Source organism: Lepisma saccharinum, chromosome 6, assembly GCF_977018435.1.
Source record: "Lepisma saccharinum chromosome 6, izLepSacc3.1, whole genome shotgun sequence".
NCBI classification, from domain to species: domain Eukaryota; kingdom Metazoa; phylum Arthropoda; class Insecta; order Zygentoma; family Lepismatidae; genus Lepisma; species Lepisma saccharinum.
This window is the reverse complement of record NC_139234.1, coordinates 35,744,059-35,761,550: the sequence shown is the minus strand read 5'-3', so window position 1 is coordinate 35,761,550 and position 17,492 is coordinate 35,744,059. Positions and strand designations below refer to the sequence as shown.

At 39.2% G+C, this 17,492-nt stretch overlaps 1 protein-coding gene across 1 annotated transcript in view; it reads right to left on the bottom strand.

Moving 5' to 3' along the window:
- Notum (palmitoleoyl-protein carboxylesterase notum) overlaps positions 1–15,222 on the bottom strand; it is a 78,104-nt gene extending 62,882 nt beyond the window's left edge. The window contains exon 1 of the mRNA XM_083124648.1: positions 15,135–15,222. The gene's annotated coding sequence lies outside the window, so the exon portion shown is untranslated. The remainder of the gene's footprint in view (positions 1–15,134) is intronic.
- Between the last annotated feature and the right edge of the window lie 2,270 nt (positions 15,223–17,492).

The following is a 17,492-nucleotide window of genomic DNA, read 5'->3' as shown; positions in this document are numbered from 1 at the left end:
GTGCTGTACTGACACACAGACACAGAGATGTTATGGATATAAATGTGAAGAATTAAATGTCTCTAACAGAGCTGTGCTGTACTGATGTTATTAGGTACAAATCCCCGCACAGACACAGAGCTGAGCATGGAATTGTTATGGAATTGTTAGGAAGAATAATTTCTAGATGTTTCAATAATAATATAATTAAATCTATACTCTAACAGAGCTGTGCTGTACTGATGTTATTAGGTACAAATCCCTGCACAGACACAGAGCTGAAAAGATGAGCAACAGAGCTGAGCATGGAATTGTTAGATGATATTTGTTTGAAGAATAATTTCTAGATGTTTCAATAATAATATAATTAAATCTATACTCTAACAGAGCTGTGCTGTACTGATGTTATTAGGTATAAATCCCTGCACAGACACAGAGCTGAAAAGATGAGCAACAGAGCTGTGCTGTACTGACGTTTATCCCCGCACAGACACATAGCTGAGCGGAACTGTTATAGAATTGTTAGATGAGATTGTTTGTGAAGAGATGTTTCAATAATAATATAAATCTATACTCTAACAGAGCAATGCTGTACTGATGTTATTAAGTACAAATCCCTGCACAGACACAGAAAATGGTTCTAGATATAATAATTATATACTCAATAATAGCTATACTTAGGTACAAATCCCCGCACAGACACATGTTTCAATAGATATTAATTAACAGAGCTGTGCTGTACTGATGTTGCTCAGACACATAGGAGCATAGAACTGTTATGAATAAGATTGAAGAATAAAAAAATTTCTATATCAATAGTCTATACTTTTTATCCCTATCCCTGTGCTACTGTAATTAGGTACAAATCCTTGATATTTGTTAGATGCGATCCTAACTGAGCTGTGCTGATATTATTAGGCACTATGAAAATTCTCACAGAGCTGTACAGGAACAGGTTTCAAATCTCACAGACACAGAGCTGTACAGCTTGGAACTGATTGGGAACAAGGTTTCAAATCTCACAGACACAGAGCCTTGCTGATATTTCTACAACATGGAACTGTTATGGGCAGGAATTGTTAGACGCACTCAATATTCCTATCTATTATAAACACAGAGCTGTTATGGATATGGAGGTGAAGAATTGAATGAATCTCTAACAAAGCTATGTTGCTGTACAAATCCCACACAGACACAGAGCTGAGCATGGAACTGTTATGGAATTGTTAGATGAGATTTGTTTGTGAAGAATGAAATAATTTTTAAATTTATACTTAATATCCCTATCTCTAACAGAGCTGTGCTTGCCTCACACAGACACAGAGCTGAGCATGGAACTGTTATGGAATTGTTAGATGAGATTTGTTTGTGAAGAATGAAATAATTTTTAAATTTATAAAATATACCTATCTCTAACAGAGCTGTGCTGTTTTGCTCTACATAGACACAGAGCTGAGCATGGAACTGTTATGGAATTACACAGAGATGTCATAGATATGGAATTGAATATTCTGTCTCTAACAGAGCTGTGTTGTTTTGATGTTATTAGGTACAAATCCCCACACAGACACAGGAACTGTTATGAAGGAATGAAATATTAAGATACTTAACAGAGCCTTGCTGAGCATGAAACTGTTATGGGAATTGTTAGATGTGAAGAATAGAGCTGTTATAAAATGTGAAGAATTGAATGAAATAATATTTATACCCATCTACTCTGTCTCTAACAAAGCTAAATCCCCACACAGACACAGAGCTGAGCATGGAACTGTTATGGAATTGTTAGATGAGATTTGTTTGTGAAGAATGAAATAATTTTAAAATCTATACTTAATATTCCTACAGAGCTGTGCTTGCCTCACACAGACACAGAGCTGAGCATGGAACTGTTATGGAATTGTTGGATGAGATTTGTTTGTGAATTTTTAAATTTATACTTAATATCCCTATCTCTAACAGAGCTGTTATGGATATAGAGGTGAAGAATTGAATGAAATAATATTTATACCCATCTACTCTGTCTCTAACAAAGCTATGTTGCTGTACAAATCCCACACAGACACAGTGCTGAGCATGGAACTGTTATGGAATTACACAGAGATGTTATAGCTCTAACAGAGCTGTGCTGTACTGATGTTATTAGGTACAAATCCCCACACAGACACAGAGCTGAGCATGGAATTGTTAGATGAGATTTGTTTGTGAAGAATGAAATAATTTCCAATAGATCTATACTCAATATCTAACAGAGCTGTGCTGTACTGACACATAGACACAGAGATGTTATGGATATAAATGTGAAGAATTGAATGAAATAATATTTATACCCATCTACTCTGTCTCTAACAAAGCTATGTTGCTGTACAAATCCCACACAGACACAGAGCTGAGCATGGAACTGTTATAGAATTGTTAGTTGTGAAGAATGAAATAATTTTTAAATCTATACTTAATATTCCTACAGAGCTGTGCTTGCCTCACACAGACACAGAGCTGAGCATGGAACTGTTATGGAATTGTTAGATAAGATTTGTTTGTGAAGAATGAAATAATTTTTAAATTTATATAATATCCCTATCTCTAACAGAGCTGTGCTTGCCTCACACAGACACAGAGCTGAGCATGGAACTGTTATGGAATTGTTAGATGAGATTTGTTTGTGAAGAATAAAATAATTTTTAAATTTATATAATATACCTATCTCTAACAGAGCTGTGCTGTTTTGCTCTACATAGACACAGAGCTGAGCATGGAACTGTTATGGAATTACACAGAGATGTTATGGATATGGATGTGAAGAATTGAATATTCTGTCTCTAACAGAGCTGTGTTGTTTTGATGTTATTAGGTACAAATTCCCACACAGACACAGAGCTGAGCTTGAGAAGAATAAAATAATTTCTAGATGTTTCAATACTCAATATCCCTATCTCTAACAGAGCTGTGCTTGCTTCACACAGACACAGAGCTGAGCATGGAACTGTTATGGAATTGTTAGATAAGATTTGTTTGTGAAGAATAAAATAATTTTTAAATTTATATAATATCCCTATCTCTAACAGAGCTGTGCTCAGAAATAGGCCACAAGTGGACCGGAAGTAGGCAAACCGGAAGTGGACCGGAAGTAAATATGTGTGGGTGTGGGTGTGTATGTGGGTGGGTGTGGGTGTGTGTGTGGGTGTATGTGGGTAGCTCTTATGAGCATCTTGGCTTAGTTTTAAGTGTATCCAAAAAAAATATCAAGAGAGGCATATTTTTAACAAATTTATGGACAACAATCTCACAGAAGTGCCTTTTATAAGTGTAGGCAAATCAATCTGAGGGGGCTCATCATTTGTACACTGTAGCTTCGGGCATTTTTACAAAAATCTTGGATTAGACGGGGTGCTACACTTGAGCAAAAAACTCATATGGGCATGTTGATCTAGGTTTAAGTGTAGACAAATCTGCTTGAGGGGGCTCATCATTTGTACACTGTAGCTTCGGGCATTTTTACAAAAATCTTGGATTAGACGGGGTGCTACACTTGAGCAAAAAACTCATATGGGCATGTTGAGCTAGGTTTAAGTGTAGCCAAATCTGCTTGAGGGGGGCTCATCATTTGTACGCTATAAGTGCGCTGGTTGTAGCATCAATTACACTACTCATAAACTATTTTTGATTGAAATACATATTCAAATACGATTTTACGTACTACTTTGTGTAGAATATGATTTCAGTGATTTTGGATATTTTTTAGTGTGTCAAAACAAGTCAGGAAAATTCTGATTAGTTGCTTAATTGAAAGTGTCAGCATTCTCGTAATAAACCGTACACAAACAATTATTTTTATCTATCGCGGGACCTCGGGTAAGTGCCCAAGTTACTCCACCCCCCAATCCCCCTAGGGGCGGCACTACCTGAAGCAATATATTGTTCCAGATCTTCCTCAATTGCCACAACTCTTCTTGGAATAGAGTTGGGTGTTGCCGTGAAAAGATCATAAAAATAACATTATAATCGCCCCTCCCTCCACTGCTTTGCCCTTTCCGTTGCCGAATTTCGAGTCGAAGTCTGTCGAGTTGTATTAGCGGATCAAGGCGAAGTGCTTCGTTCGAGAGAAAGCCCGAAGAATGAACATTTTACTCACAATAGCTCGAACCAACTTATCTCCTTACTCTTCGATTAGCTTCGCGGAAATCCATACTGCTTATCTTTATTTCAGTCACACCATCTTTTGAGGGAAGTGGTCTCAGCACTGGATGAGCCTTAATGACGCATAATGGTGGGAGAAAATAGACCTTTTCAGGACCTTCGACTCACAACTGCTAGTTGGATCTTCGGGGATATTCCGCAAGGCTTAAATTTCCACCTCGCGCTTTGCGTTACGCGCCATAAAGCTAATCCGTTCAAAAGCAAGTGGGTCCAACCGATTCAGTCGTGTTCAATGAACAGAATGTTGTGGTAACTGGCTTCAGACACTTGATGTCTGTATTTCTTCTACCTTCTTCAACCATCATTATAATTATGTTTTTTCGGTTGGCGGAGTGGTTAGCATGCGCGCTATGACGCCAAGGGTTCCTGATTCAAATCCCGGGCTGGCATGGGTGTTCCTTGTGAATGTCTCCTCATTAGCGCTTGAAGTGGAAATTACTAGCTGCGGGTGGGAGGTGTTTGGTCGAGCTTTGGAGCTAGCTTAGGGTATGCTCATATGGTTTAACATGGTGATAATGAAACAGCTGGGGGGATAGCATTCCCCCGCGTCCCCTTACTTCGAGCATTGTCCTTCGCCCATTTAATCACATCATCACTCATCTCCAAAAGTGGCAGAAATGCAAAGTAAAATACACCAAATCAATCAATCATTCTCCTTTGTCTTCCACATCCAAAGAGGACGGGCCCAGGGAGTGACAACAGAGAAACAGAAGACGGAATTTTATTTGTATAAATTAAGATTTTAGATTGGCTAAAGGCATTCATGTAAGCATGATTTTCTCAAAATTTCGGGAGGGGCTCTAGCCCCGGAAATTGCCCCCTGCGTACACCAGTGGCTACAGGTGTAGGAGGCAGTAAACTGCGTCGATGAAGAGAACAAATCTGGTATGAATGTTTATTAACAGAATATTAACATGAGCAAGACATATTTGGCTTAATTTTCTGAAATATTTATAACTTTACTTCGGTTACTTCAATTATCTTTCCTATATCTTGGGCTAATCGCGACGATGAGAATAAATGATAAACTGGTATAATGATACGTGCCTAATTCTTGGATTCGATCCTGGGACCTATCGCTTGGTAACTCGTCACGCTGTACCGTACACTCCGCAAATTGTTAGTTGACAGCCCGAAAAAGATCAGAATTCATCAATTTGACAACATAGCCTCTAAGAGAGAACAGAGAGTAGCTAACTTTGGGACAGGTCACCCAACTGGTCCAAAAGCACTCTGGCGAAAGATTTTCATATTGGTACATTCCGTGGCATTTTAAAAACTATAATGGGTAAGACACCTATCAGTCTCCCATTGCTGTTGTTACGATTAATCTAAATAAGTCCGAAAGAATAGGCGAAACTTGGCAGTGACAGGGGGACGACTTGCCCCACCCCCATAATTTTCAGGTTTATTAAAATTTAAAAGTTAATTGTACTTTCGTTAACCCCTTTGGATCCTAGGAGCAAAGTAATGTGTTTTTTTTTATGATTTCACAAATATAAATTAGCAAAATAGTCCTGCATACTATTCTTATGGGATAGAAAAAATTTCGAATCCCCCCCCCTCAAATTTATGCACAAAGTTCGACTCTGCCACCCCAAAAAGGTAAACCCAAAATTCGACTCGATCCCGACCCCCAAAGTTAAGTCCCAAAGGTAAAGTTAAATATCCAAATGTAAACAAACGCTTATCCATTTCTTTGAGTAACAAGAGTGGCGTGCCGAGGTAAGGATAAACGTTAATGGCTATATACCACATAAGCAGCAGACATCTAAAAAGAGAAGAAAGTTTGAGTGAGTGAAATATAGTATAAGCAACTTCTTTATGAAACTTCTGGGCATGCTATGATGACCAGAAATCTTCATCTCGATTCCTTGGCTGCGTAAGCAAAGCCTTTTCACAGTACCCATGGAATCAATCCAGGAGAGAAAGCTCCGAGCTTGAGGATGACCTTTACAGGGACAATTTGCACAGCTTTTACAATAACATATCGTTTCCAGGAAATTCCCAACAGGAGCAAAGACTCTTTATAATTTTGCAATCTGGAAAGGCAATTGGAATTTGACCTTGCATGGTGATAAGGAGGAGTAATACTGTAATTAGGTACTGAAGTAGTTCTTCTCATAAACGAATGTCGAAACTCTGACGACACTTCTACTCCTGTTGCAGCAGATGGGAGGGGCGGGGCGAGAGATTAGTCAGATGAAAACTCGCTCCGTTTCCTTGCCTCAATAAGTCTTTACCACCATTCCCGGGTTCGAATCCCGGCCTGACCATCATTCATTAATTTCATCGCTCACCCTCATCTTCGCGATTAGCCAAAAGTGGCAGAAAAGCGAGGTAAGATAAACCAAAATAAATCAAATCAAATCTTCACCACAAATGTGTAACTATATCCATGGTAAAGAAATAAATTTGTTCACCTGAAGACGAGAGAACGGCCTCCTTGGTAGAAGAGTTAGCGTAAAGCGCTAGGAAACCAGAGATCTCGGTTCGTACCCTGAGTAAGGCACTGATACGTTTGCCCCAACATCGATTTCATCCTGCGACCATAGCGATTAACAAGAAAAGATAGAAAATGAATATAAAACAGCCAAAATACGAGAAATAAAGAGAGCCAAGTTTTTCAAGACACTTCCCACTATGTTGCAGCATAGCTATTGCTAATTTTGAATGAAGTATCACAGATGAAGGACCAAGTGCTTCTGCTTCTCTAAGATAAGTGCTGCATTGCTGCATTTAATTTTTGGAGAAGTTACTGTATTCGATCGCTTGCTTTTATATACCTATATAACAATGCATCTGACAAATCTTGTCGTTTTATTTCAAAGAGAGGTAGATCATCTTCAACAATTATGTGAAATGTGTTATTTCTTTTTCATCGCCCTTACCTCCACGATGGCGTAGTGGCAGCGTCATACCCGATACCCAGTGGAGGCACATAGTGATTCGGATTCCAATTTAAACCGTAGGCCCAGTCCCAATTACCCTTACTGTGCATAAAGTGGACTTAAAACAGCAACTCAATTCAATTCATCGCCATTTAAACGTCACTTACGCCACTGTTCTTAGTGCACGTAGGGAATGAATGAAAAAAATAATGTGCAAAGACAATTAGGGGGCATGGGGGGCAATTGCTCCCACCCCACTCTGTCACTTTTGCCCTCGCAATCTGCTAAACTATATGTACCAAGGGAAAGTAAACTGCCTTTGCTCCCCTAGCTTTGGCACCTTGCCCTTCCCCCCCCCCCCCCGCTAGTTTTGGAACCAGTCGCCGCCACTGTGAAACGACATTGCTGAAGCATTGTCGAGGCAGTAGGTTGTAGAAAAACACACACTTACCCCCTAGGCTTGGTTCCAAAACAACAAATAAATAAATTTAAAAGTGGTTCAGTGGCGTGTTCATGCTTTCGTAGTTGATATGGCAGAGTAAGATGAGTTGGTTGTAACTTCTGTGCGAACTGTTGTTTTAAGACCACTTTATGCACAGAAAGGCTAATTGGGTCTGAACCTACAGTTTAAAGTGGGATTCCAACCACTGTGCTGTGTGCCTCCACTGGGTATCGAAAAGGTTGTAACATTTTTATTCTGTTTTGTATTCAATGCTATATTTTACCATCTGGTCATGTATCCAGCGTTGTTTCTTTTGTAATGAAACTATATTTGTATTCTTTGTATTTAACATCTCTTTCCTTACACTTTTAGCTAATCGCGACGATGAGGATGAGATGAAACTCACAAAGACTCGGGACTCGAACACAGGAACTTCGGTGGAGAGATCGTAAGTCAACCACCTAACGTGCTAGACCCCTCCCCCCCCCCCCCAACGTTCTTGGATCCTTCTAGGACGGGACGATTGATTTGGTTTATGTTACCACGCTTTTCTGCCCCATTTTGCTAATCGCAAAAGATAAGAATGAGTGATGAGCTCCCATGCGATTCGAACCCGTAACCCCTGGCGTCGTAACGCGCTGTGCTAACCACTCTGCCATGAAGGTCGCTAGGGCGAGACTAGAAGTAGCAATTAAGACCGACGAACGAATAGCTTTCCTTGTTCACGGAAAAATACCAAACTTTGGTAGAAGACCTTGCGATTGAAAGAGTATTTTAAAATTCCAACTAGACCGGATTGTTTCATTTATAGCTTCTTGGACTCTTTGCACTTACAATGCTAGATCATGAACTCGGTACAAAATGCAATCTTGAATTCAAGGATGACTAATCTCGAAGAAGTTCTACACAACACTTCTAGGAAAAGAAAGGTTATTCACTCTCTCAACTTGTAACTTTGATCTTCTCGGATGTATTTATCTTGGCAGAAGCTATCAGTCATTAGCATGGTATCAGATCGCACAGTTGCGTACGCCAAGTCCAAGATCTGGACTAACTCACCACGGCACGTGGTCCAAGGAAGGGAGAAGACCAGGTCCGCGTAAACATCTATAAGTGGTTAGACACACCCACTTGGCCCTCCCCGATGGCGTAGTGGTAACGTCTTCGCCTTGTATTCAAGTGTTCTCTGGTTCCATATCCGGTGCAGGCACATAGTGGTTTGGATGTGACTTTAACTGTAGGTCAAGTCCCGATCAGCCTATCTGTCCATAAAGTGGACTTAAACAATCTTCAAGTAAGTCACGTTGCCATACCAACGGCAGTCAGGTTGCAAAGTCCTTAATCACCATCATCATCATATTGAAATGAGCAATTTTATTTACAATTTCTAATCGACAGTTCTTCAGTATTTTAGTCCCTGGGCTTCGCAAATAGCCTCGCTAGCCTAGAATATACATACGCTCCTTAAATTGCAAGAAACAATAATAATAATAATAAAAACGAAATGGATGATAGTCGCCTCTTCACATGAATTCCTCATAGCAGAACCCTTGAAGAGACATTCAATCATCAGTTGATTCTATTGAATCTCTACATTATAAATAAAAATAAAAATTGTGGCACTTAGTGAAAAATAATTCCATCTGATATTACACTCGATGTATATCATTCGTTAGAAAAGCTATCTGCTTCCAAATTCATATAATCCTATTAAATCGGTACCGTTAGTATGCTTGCTTGCTATGCTATATCGAAGAAAAGAGCCGGTCCAATGAGGAATATTCGAACTACACCACATCCGTTACTGATTGCTCTAAATTCAAATTAATCTATTATTAATTAGTTTCCATTTACAATAACTACCCGGCTCCCGTGGCGGAGTGGTTAGCACATCGCGGTACGACGCCAGGGTTCCCGAGTTCGAATCCCGGCCTGGGCATGGATGTTTGTGAGTGTCCATTCATCACTCATCCTCATCTTCACAAATTAGCCAAAAGTGGCACAAGAAGCGAAGTAAAATAAAGCAAATCAATCAATCAATCATTTACAAAAACTATATAGGGTCACACTAGGGTGACATATTAGGAGACATCATGAATTAATCTGAACAATTTTAGTTTCAAACCCCTCATTCTCAAGATTCCAGTACTTCTGCAATGGGCATTAGAGAGACTTCAAATCTTGGTACAAATATTTTCCATCAGTTACGAAGGTTTTTAAACTAAACTAACAACTTAACTCGGTGCTGCATTAGCCCGTTGATGGCCAAGTCTGCCAAATTGTTTGCCAGTGTATGACAAATGGTCGGGATATCGACTACAGTCGTTGCTATTATCTGGCTTTCACGTAGAACCTTGATACACCATTCATTCTTTCGCTAATTTCTTATTGCTTTCCACATAACAACCAACGCAACAGCTGTGAAATACTCCTGTCAAATACGACTAGGAGTGTCTTGAATTGTTGTTTTAAGTCCACTATATGCACAGAAAGGCTAATGGGGACTGGACCTACAGTTTAAAGTGGGATCCAAATACGACTAGGAATTTTCGTACCTGTATAACGCCACCAGACGGGGCAGTTCTTAATCTATAATCCATTCCGACATCTTTCTTCTGCAATCGGGACATGGAAATGTCCCAAATATGTTGTATTTTTTGTTACAAGAGTCTCTGCTTATTTCCATTATTAAACAATGTATTATTTTTAATTACTTCTCAGTGTCCGGTGAGGTTAACAACATTTGGAGTAAGTAATATAATTTGAATTCCAAATTTGTTTTTGTTTTAGAATGTCTCAGAAACAGGCCAAAAACTTCCTCTGCTTATAAATGAAAAAAATTGTACACTTGGAAAATTTATTTCGTTGGGGAGTATAGTCAGAAATGCGGTGCTTTAATTCAAAGCTTCGACTCACCATCCCACCAAAGGAGGTTCCAGATCAGAGTCATGACGTGGGCGTGGACTGTTCGTTCATGAATTTCACTTAATTATTCATCTTCGTTGCAACTGGCTTCAAGAAACAGAAAAGCGATCTAAAATAATAACAATACTAACAACACAATTAAAACCTTTATAGTTCATAGTTTGTGGTTGTTAGAGTGAAAGGGGCCTCGCCTTGTAATGGAGCCCCGGTTCGATACACGGAGGAGAAATATTTCGGATTCCACTTTGAACTGTATGTCCAACTACCATCAGCCTGTGGACTTAAAACAGCTTTGGCTTTGACAAAGTGTAAGACAAAAGTAGGAATGAAATGTATAACAACAGTGGCGGTCCTCCTATTATCGCATTTCTCCTACTCCATCCTCAAGGCTTGATTTAATGCTTTGAAAATATTCTAAGCCTTGTACTACCTGCAGTGCTTCAAATAGGTTCTATATGTTTGTGGCATTTTTCGTTATTCTACTGTTCACCTCTTCCAGGAGGCGAAGAAGCGGAGGCTAGACCTGGACGAGAAGATAAAAAAGAGGGTGGGGGAAGGAACATTTACCCCCATTCTTTACGATTCCGAGCGTTTATATATACCGGGTGTCCGAATTGAAACGCCCTAATTTCAAATACTTATATTAAAACCAATACACAGGCAAGAACACTGTGGTAGGTGGGATATGATAGCTTAACTGTGAAAATTTTAAATAGGTAATGGATAGTAAGGATTCGTTTACTTTGTATCGTTCCAGGGGGTGGAAAGTGAAAATGACAACCAATGCTGAAATAGCGCAAACTGGTGGTGGTGGTGGTACGCAGAATTGGGATCCATTATTGCAGTTCAGTTTCGTGCAGAATATCACTGAGACCCTCCCGATGCCAACACTTTTATTTTCATTTGCTTTATTTTACTTCGCTTTATGTGCCACTTTTGGCTAAATTGCGAAGATGGAGATGAGTGATAACATGATGAAATTGATAAATGGACACTCACAAACATCCACGCCCAGGCCGGGATTCCAACCCGGGACCCCTAGCGTCGTAGCGCGATGTGATAACCACTCCGCCATGCGACGATGCCAAGAGAATCAAGCCGTGGAAAGGAGCGTTTCTAGAGACAGGATCTGTCACTAAGAGGCATGGTGGTGGCCGATCACGAATATCAGATGAAAACGTTCAGTGCATTGCAGATGCATTTGCATGAAGTCCCAAGAAATCCGTTCGTACGGCGTCACGTGAGATTGCTCTCCCAAATTTTGTATACGAACGGATTTCTTGCAATAATGGATCCCAATTCTGAGTACCACCCCACTGTTTGCGCTTTTTCAGCATTGGTTGCTATTTTCACTTTTCAGCCCCTGGAACGATACAAAATAAACGAATCCTTACTATCCATTACCTATTAAAAATTTTCACAGCTAAGCTACCATATACCACCTACCACACTACTCTAGCCTGTATATTATGTTTGATATAAGTATTTGAAATTAGGGCGTTTCAATTCGGACACCCTATATTTCTTTAAAATAATCGTGCAACATGGTGCATCTCAAAACGATCCGATGTATAAATGTAGTTCCAGTCAGTATCAGATCCATGTGCATAACGTGGAATTTAAAGACACTTTCCAAAACTGTACAGCCGACCTTCGTGGTTGAATTGTCAGAACACAGCGCTATGACGTCAGGAGTTCCGGGTTCGAATCCCCGCATGGGTGTTTGTGAGTGTTCATTAATGTCATCACATCATCACTCATGCTCATCGTCGCAATTAGACAAAAGTGGAAGAAAAGCGACACTAAATAGCAAACTCGAAATCAAATCCAAAACTGTATTGCGTGCAAAAGGCACGTTTACATAAAAACTAAAAATCTGTAAATCGTTTCAAACACGGGTAGCAAATTTCAAGTGATAAATATTTCTATTTCAATAATGGTAAAAGTCAATGAATTCACACAGTGGCGTACGCAAGAGGGGATTACCGGGTTTAACCCCCCCCCTTGAGCTTTTGAAATAAAAAATATATTATTCAAAATGGCCAACTTATCGCAGTCAATGATCTGCGACAATAATAATAATAATAATAATTTGAATTAATTTGCCGGACCCTGTAGCCGAGTGGTTAGCACATCGCGCTGCGACGCCAAGGGTCTCGGTTTCGAATCCCGCTCGGGCTTGGTTGTTTGTGAATGTTTATTCATCATTTCATCACTCATCCCCATCTTCGCAAATTAACCAAGAGGCACAAAACGCGAAGTAAAATAAACCAAATCAATTCATCAATCAATAATTTGAATTATTATTCCCATGCAGCACATAGAAAAGCACACACAACATTCCAAACACACGCGTCTTTAAGAGTGAATGGCTTGAAAATAAAATATGGGGGCAACTATGATTTAAAAGAGAAAAAAAGTTGTTTTGTATCTCAGCTGCAACAATGTTCAATGAATATGTATTTTTTTTTTGTCTGTGAACAATGAGAATTAACTAAAGAAAAGTATTGGTTCTTTGGAAGCAGCTGATGCTGACAAAGGCTAGGCCGACAAGAATACAGTCACCAGTCCGCCTTGCCATTGTTTATCGCGGCACATTCCAATTTCTGAATTCGAACGCCAGTAAGTTTAACTATTGTAAAATGTTTTGTTGGTAAGAACAGCGAGGCAATCCAGACGTGAATTATCGTTCATGTGCATGGCAGATTTTGAGAGCGGCATTGGCGCTTTTCTCATAAATCTTTACAGTGTCGTCTGGGATCCGTCGATATGTCTAAACAATCTAAGCGACCGCCAAGTTCATTTTTTTTTTTTTCAAATAGTCGCGCAGTGACTCACGCGAGAATTGTGAAAATTCCTTGCTTCGTCGCAGTGTGCCGACGTTATTGTCAACATTTTGATTTCGCATTCTCTTGTGAACTCTCAAGTGATGCTGAGTCTACATTAAATAAAGTTGAAGAAGTGCTTTGTGAATCGCCTAAAGTGATAAATGTGTTGGAATATCTTTAAACTTACTTTTGAACGCAAGAATAGACTCAGTGGAATTTAGCAACATGTATTTTACATCGCACCTTATCATAATTTGTCTCAGTTCCATAGGTAAAGGTAATGTAAATTTCCCCGTGCCATGGAAGCACCTGTAGGTGTGGGACCCCACACATTCTCGATATCGGCCACTTTGGAGGTGATGTGATCAGCACCATGCTACGGCAGCTTTTAACCACCAGCTCTCAGCTACCCATTGATATGAGGCTGGGTGAGACCTGGAGCCACTTTATGCGGGGACAAGGCCAGAAAAATTCCAACCAATTCCAGGAATCGAACCTGGATCTCCCGCGTGGTTGTTAGACACCTGTGGCTAGGCCACTGTCGCTCCTTGGATAAGTTCCATACATTAATTATTTCAAATTATTTTAATATATCTGCTTGTTTTTATGGATTTTCTTCACACTTAAAATGTCTCATCTATCATATACAAATAACTGGAGACAATTTTTTCGTAACAAAGATACAAAAAAATGCTCCTAGAATTTGTTAAAAATTGAATTACTAGAAAGTAATTTCGTCCTACTGCTTTCATAAATATATTTATGTAGATCTCTACTACTTAGCAGTAACAGCAGCTGCATTAGTAGTATTTAAACTAATTAATTAATTATAAGTATTATCAATTAATTAATTATGAGTATTATTAATTAATTAAAGTTTAATAAAACAATGGCAAGGGAATTTGGGGGAAGTTTTACAAATAACCCCCCTTGATGAAATTCTGTGTACGCTACTGAATTCACAACAAATGTGTATAGTGCTAGCGGTACTTGGTTCGACCCGAAAAGAGAGTCGACATTTCATTATTGATGCGGCTCCATGATGATGACTAGATATAAAAATAAGAACTAACGCTACCCAGCCTTAGAAGTGGTGATGGGACTCGATGTGGTGACCACGTAGCAACCAACAGAACGGCGTAACCCCAAAGAACTGTTGCGGCACAGATGTCATTTTTCTTGGTTATTCACAGCAAACGACAGGTGCGTCGCCAAGGGTGGACCAGTGTGGACAATAGCCCACACAAAATCAGGCTGACTCACGCTGTCGAAAAGTAATAGCCCTACATAATGATGAATATGATGGCAACTTTCTTGTTTGATAACAATGTAGCAAAATGCATTTTCTTTGAAGATGTTACCCATCCAAATATTTGAAAGCCTTTCAGTGGCTACACGAGAAAGTGGCAAGCGAAAATTTATGTTGCAGGAGGTACTATCTGATCTTTGAATATCTCACACAGTATATTAGTCTCAATTGGCATCGTTAGAAAAGGAATAAAAATAGTGATATTGGGCTACAGTTCAATACTAAATTGACTCCAAAATAATAACATATTTCGAATACATGCTTCCGAATACAGCAGCTGTGACAAGTCACTTACATTATAATATGTAACTTGCTAAAACAAGAGTATAATATGGAACATGCGTGTCTATAATTGTGAGTATGAATTCCTTCATATGCTCATACAAAATATGGCAAAAACAACTTCGGAAATTTAAGGAATACCTCATAGATAATTGACAATCAAACTAAATGTCAGAAATACGTTATTTGCGTTCAGTATGTGAAAAACGAAACAACATCACCCGTGATAATTTTCGCCCATCTCCGCCCGGTGACGTTCAGTTGAGAGAAAGGGGTTCACCTACCTGTTGTTTCCAGCGCCGAGTAAAAATCACGTGCTGAGCCTCCGGCTGTAGTAAATTGGTCCACACGCAGCCGATACAAGCCTCGGCCAACAGCCGACTGGCGCTCTCCTCCGAAACTCGGAGCCAGGTGCAACCCGAGTGAGGCCGATTCAGCCCGAGGACGTCCGAAAATTATCATTAACCATCTCCCGATATGTAGGATAGGGATCTAGGAATCTCCACAACCTGTTGGATTTGGGTTCCGATCACCCCTTTCGCAAACTTGTCACTTTCCGGAATGTTAGAAAGTAAACTGTGTTCATCATACAAAAATTGTACTTCACAAAATCATGAAAAATGACTCGAAGTTAGAATGCCTAACACTCAAGTTTGTAAAAGATTTGTTCTCAGTCCAATTATGCACAGATGGGCTAATTGGGACTGTGCCTACAGTTTAAAGTGGGATCGGAAACAGTATGTGCCTCCACTAGGAATTGAATTTGGAAGGCCTTGATTAAAAGCAACGTCATGAACACTCCAATTCACCGTATCTGAGATTTTACTCGCGGATTTATATACACTCCTCACAAAAAAAGTTTGGAATATTTTTATAACAGGCACAACAATTTTGGAATATTATTACATTATTAATATAGATGATATTCACGGTGGCATATGTCGGTGAAAAGACGAGAACGTCAATCAGGCAGATACCATATGTTGTTGCATTCCAAGGCCGTGTCTATCACCTATTGTCTAAAACGTAACAATATTCCAAACTTTTTTTTGAGGAGTGTGTGTATATATGTATAAAGGGTGTTCCGTATAGGACGTTGAATTTGAATCGAGTGCTATTGTTTTGTTTCGAGGTTGGCAGACCTGTTCTTACCAATGTTGGTATCTGTTGTCATGCCGATTAATGTAGATTTTAGATTTATTTTCTTTTTGTGCGAGCCATAGACTGTACGCACTACATAGTTTTGATTTTTCTACAATATTTTGTTACATTTAGTTTTCATTTAAAATGTCTCTTACTTTGTCCCCTATATACACATTCTTCCCCTCCCTCGACAGTTCTTCTTCCAGTCTTTCTTCAATCTTCCTCACCCCACTTCTCTTTTCCTGCACTCTCACCAAAAAAAAACCAAAAAAAAACAACATACATTTTACTTTACACACACTTACACTATAAAGATGGGGCATGATGGAGCATGATCACTCATTTCGCTGTAGCTTCAATTGTTTTCACTCATTTGTTGTGGTTTCCTTCTAAAAATTCTCGAATAATCCAAAAGCGTAAAATCCATCCATCCATCCGCTGAGAACGACTGTGTGGTGTGGATTTTGGCAGGTGGAGTGTGATCTTACACTCTGTGATTTCTTCTTATGGGGTTTTGTGAAATCACAGGTGTACGCCATCAAACCACGAACCCTTTTGGAACTGAAAGCGGAAATCATACGGCTGATTGGAGGCATCAGGACAGACATCTGCGAGAGGGTTATCAATAATTTTGTGGAGCGTATAAATGCATGCGGACCCAGTAGGGGTGGACATATGCCTGACATTGTCTTTCATACGTAAATGGGAGATGTTACTGCTTACATATATGTGAAATATAACTACTTTCATGATATTTTCCCTATTTTTGATTTAATTTCCTAATTCGGCGTCCTACGGAACCCCATATATACACACACACACACACAGGGTGAGTCACATTAAATTACCACCGGGAATATTTCATGAACAACAATAAATATTGAAAAACTGATTTCGCAGATATAAAGGTACGAGAGGGGCTCATAAAATTAGTGGACACAATACGTTTAACTAGGTAAGGAAGTACGATTTTCAACAGAAATTTATGGTTTTTTTTAAAAAATGGAAACCCTATATTATTTTTAGTACAATTTAAAGTAAGGAAAAATTAATTAAGAATGGCGTTTGTTTCATTGTAATACCTCAACTAGTTCTCAAGTAATTGTAACGTGAAGTTGACGCTTGAAACAAACATCTCAGAAGTTGATACGTGTCGTAACGTATATATCCCCTTTTGGACGCCATTCGTGTGTCGTAACAAACATGTTACTCTTCAGCATATGCGTTGTGCTTATGAAAGTTGTTACTTTCCAACAACTGCGGGTTACAATAAAATGTGTAGTTTATACATAAGTATGCTTTGACAAATTATCTTAAAGGTTCTGATACATCTTTCTGAGTTAACAAATACGTATTTGTACAAGGTGAATTCATTAAATAATTAACAGGAAAAGTAGTATAGAAAATCGAAAATACGATCGTAATTGTTATATGTTTGTTATTTTGTGAAGGCATCTGTAGCTAAGCTATTCATTACACAAGATGGCGGCACCCTTACA